Below are 4,898 nucleotides of genomic sequence, written 5' to 3'. Positions count from 1 at the left end.
TTTCTTAGACGAAACTGCTCATCGTAACGCTTCCACCCCCATCCGCCGAACCTTGCTGCCCCTAATCGCACTGTAGAAATATATTTTAACATATCTAGATGATTAGCCGGGTGAGCTGCCCCATAAACAGAGGCAAAGACCAACATTGCATCTGTCCACCTTTCAATGGTATTGATTTTCTCTCTGCTTGCTTCCTTAGCTACTAATTCCCCCTGATTGTTAAGCACTAGCTTTTTTTCCTGCACCTCAGTTGTAGCATTCGCTAACATAAACATTAACATATCTATGTATTGGCCAGATACAATCTTTTGGCGATTGCTCTCCGACACATTCGCCCCCAAAATAGAGTTAAAACTTGGAATGGGGAGTGGATCATTCCCCATTTCGATTGCCCCATCTATACCTCCTTGTGACGGGGAAGGTGGCAACTCTATCATATTTTCAGGTTGAAGTTCCTCCTGGGGGCCTTCCACCTTGACCGCCGGAGCTGGTATTGGGTCCTCCTGGTTGATTGGTCCCCTCCGCTTGACCGCCCCTCTTGTGCCCGCTTGGGGCCCCTGGCCCAGTGACTTGTTTTATCTTTTTGGCATTCTTTGTTCTTCTGGGGGGTTTTCTCAGAAATATTACCAAAAAGAAAAAAGAAACTTTCAATTAAAATATATCATTGGTTTGGTTATTTGTTTTGTTTTTTAAACACACACGAAGTTTTAAAACACCAGTACAGCATATCGCATTGTAATATTAATATATCTGTATATATAAGTGTCCCCTGCATTAAACAGGAATTCGATCAACAACCAGTAGTTATAGGATTACCTTACTCAACGCGAACAGCGGCTATTAATATTGTAAACAACATTGAACAAACGGACACATGTCTACTGGACGGCTCGCTGTCTTTGATCGGCAAAGCGGCCCAGTAATACATTACCTTTTTAATTACGACTGCATTGATTCATAAGAATAGTAGTTACTATATCATACCTGGTATAAGTTCTTGTACAACCCCACCTTGTCGTTAATACAATTGGAAGGTTCACCGCGAACGTAGGTGTGTATCACCCGTGTACCAATGTACCAGGGTCAAGGACGTAAATATTACTATCCATGCGAGTCCTGCACAATTACAGTATCCAGTGCCTCAAACGAACCGGTATCTTTTTTTTTTTTTTTACTTTTTTATTTCAATTTTTTAATAAATAAAACAATAACAGTATTTACCACGACGGAATAGGATTGTGTCTATGTCATGCACCATCACTCATGCACATATTATGCAGTCGCATGTTTCATAAGATGGCCACCCCACAGGCTCCTCGATCAGATTTTTTTTCCCTATGAACAGTTTCCAAACTGTCTATTATATCAGAAAAATCATACATGATACAATATCCACCAATATCGATACATATTTATGCCAAATCATGATGCTGGATGACCATGATAAATTAGAAAAATTCATAGATTCTGCATGACCAATTTCACTTGCCTGATCTGCAATTTCAATGAATTAAAAAGGGGGAGATAACTCAGTATTACCCCGAATATTACACTACGCTGTTTTCTACTGGAGGTTACTCGGGTTTATCTTTTTACCCGAGTGACAGAGCTGAACCATGTTATTTTCTGACTATAAAGTAAACGATTTCATATTACATGAAATAGTTGTAATTACTTAGCTACTGACACCTATATATTACCAGACTTCTATCCTTTACATTGGTTTGTTTAATACTGGTACTTTTCCTATTGTCTGTCTGTTTTTCCGTCTGTCTGCTTGTCTTTCTGTCTTTCTTTTTGTCCATTTACCTGCCTTTATTTCCCCTATTTCTTTGTTTTCTTGTTTCTCTTATCTGATTTTCCTTCCTTTCTAATACAACATTACAAAAAAAATAAAAAATACAAAAAGAGCAATATTAATAAGTATGAAAGTATGTGTGAAAGTGGAATTCATTTTGTATATTAAATGAAATGTATATGTTATTGTAATGTGAAAAATGCTTTAAAAATAAACAAATAAAAAATCATCCACTAGAGGGCAGACTGGTATATAAAACTGTTACTGTAAGCAGATAGTACAAATCTCATCCACTACAGGGCAGATCGGTATAAATAACTGTTACAGAAAATAGATTTTGCAAATCTCATCCACTACAGGGCATCTTGATATATATAACTGTTACTGAAAGTAGATTTTACAAATATCATCCACTACAGGGCAGCATGGTATATATAACTGTTACTGAAAATAGATTTTACAAATCTCATCCACTACAGGGCAGCTTGATATATATAACTATTACAGGAAATAGATTTTACGCATCTCATCCACTACAGGGCAGCTTGGTATGTATAACTGTTACTGAAAATAGATTTTACAAATCTCATCCACTACAGAGCAGCTTGGTATATATAACTATTACAGAAAATAGATTTTACGCATCTCATCCACTACAGGGCAGCTTGGTATATATAACTATTACAGAAAATAAATTAAAAAGTATTTGGCCTGATAATAATTCATATGATATAGTCATGCTATGAATGTATATATCGTATTTAAAGTGCATTGTAAGTATTATAAATATTTTTCAAAACATTGTGATTGGCTAAGTTGGTTAAAAGTCTGACAGGCTCGTGACTCTGTATACCTAGGACTTTCAGTATAACTCTCCTATGATATGCACCATACGTGCAGCACAGGGATTGGCTCCATGTTATATAAGACAAAAACTATTAATGTTTTGCTAAACTTATGTTTGATTTAGCCCAAACCAAATGGCAGCACTATTTTGAATAGCCACTATCCATTTCTAGCAAAATTCACTAGCTTCATGTTTTATAGGGACTCGGTCTTTTGAAAATGAGGTTTTTGATTCCCCTTAGGGAAACTTTCCCTATCTACTGTTTATGTAATGTAAATGCGACATCATGTGCTACAAGAGTGGAAAAAGTGAACAAATAAAAAGGGTATATAACCATTTCAATTGAAGAACTAAGAATACCAAAATTAACATAATTTAAAATTATTAAGTATGCCTGTCACACATTTAGTATTCATGTCATTTAAATGTCACTTCTAAGCAGTTTAGAGACTGAGCGAATGCATTTATATATAAGGTGATATATAGATACTGACAGGTGTACTAGAAGGTCAGGAAGAATCACCACCTTTCATAACTTACTTTAATTAGATAATACTTAGTATATGGTCTGGGTAATTATTTCCCTGACTTGCACTACACCACTACAATGTCATTTGTACATGAATATAATTTCCTAATCTCTTCAGTTTCAAATTGCATACTCCATTCGGTTTACCATTTCATTTCGATCTACTACTTTTCTCATCAATGTATTACTCTTTTTGCTGTTACAAGCTTATCACAAATTTATCTCAAATCTGTGTTTTATAACACATCTAATACTAAATCTACTTATAGGTTCCCTAAATAAATCTGTGCTTTATATATTTTTTTTTACGTAGTATACTTACAAGTTCCCAAAATAAATCTATGCTTTATAACAAATCTAATACTAAATCTACTAACACGTTCCCTTAACAAATCTGTGCTTTATAACAAATCTAATATAAATCTACTAACACGTTCCCTAAATAAATCTGTGCTTTATAACAAATCGAATACTAAATCTACTAACACGTTCCCTAAATAAATCTGTGCTTTATAACCAATCGAATACTAAATCTACTTATAAGTTCCCTTAATAAATCTATGCTTTATAATAAATCTAATAATTAATCTACTAACACGTTTCCTAAATAAATCTGTGCTTTATAACAAATCTAATTCTAAATCTACTAACACGTTCCCTAAATAAATCTATGCTTTATAACCAATCGAATACTAAATCTACTAACACGTTTCCTAAATAAATCTGTGCTTTATAACAAATCTAATACTAAATCTACTAACACATTCCCTAAATAAATCTATGCTTTATAACAAATCTAATACTAAATCTACTAAAACGTTCCCTAAATAAATCTATGCTTTATAACCAATCGAATACTAAATCTACTAACACGTTTCCTAAATAAATCTGTGCTTTATAACAAATCTAATTCTAAATCTACTAACACGTTCCCTAAATAAATCTATGCTTTATAACCAATCGAATACTTAATCTACTTACACGTTCCCTTAATAAATCTGTGCTTTATAACAAATATTATACTAAAATTACTTACAGGTTCCCTAAATAAATCTATGCTTTATAACAAATAGAATACTACATCTACGCATAGGTTCCCTAAATAAATGTATGCTGTATATCAAATCTAATATAAAACTACTAACACGTTCCCTAAATAAATCTGTGCTGTATATCAAATCTACTTTCAAATTCTCTAAAAAAAAGTGTATATTACAAATCTTCAATCCTATATATATATATATAGTAGATAATAAATAAATAAGTCCTTGCGAAGGAAAATATAGAATAAAAACAATTTTTTTTCAGATCGTCCGCTAGGCCTTTCTGCCTTCTAGGGCTTCTTCATGCGGATTGATATTCATATATATATATGAAGATCATACACACTCCAGGAGGATGAAGATTGCTTTGATAATTCAATTGCTCCAATGCATGTGTATACATAGTTATTTTGAACTTGGACGTAGCTGATTGTTATCAAGTATTATGAGTGACTTTAGCTTGTTTGAGTGTAATTATATAGTATAAAATATATAGTACATGGTTTCTAGTAATAAGAAGAGTTTGTTAATGTATACATGTCTGTGGCTTGCGGGATATTGGGTCCGTAACTGTTTACTGTTTTCTTTAGCAATTTCCGTCAAGCATTTATAAATGTATATTGTGCATATATTTGTGACAGTCACTGAATAAGTAAATGTGTGATGAAGAAAATTACTATG

Source organism: Mizuhopecten yessoensis, unplaced genomic scaffold, assembly GCF_002113885.1.
Source record: "Mizuhopecten yessoensis strain PY_sf001 unplaced genomic scaffold, ASM211388v2 scaffold5577, whole genome shotgun sequence".
Lineage (NCBI taxonomy): Eukaryota > Metazoa > Mollusca > Bivalvia > Pectinida > Pectinidae > Mizuhopecten > Mizuhopecten yessoensis.
This window is presented reverse-complemented; position numbering follows the sequence as displayed.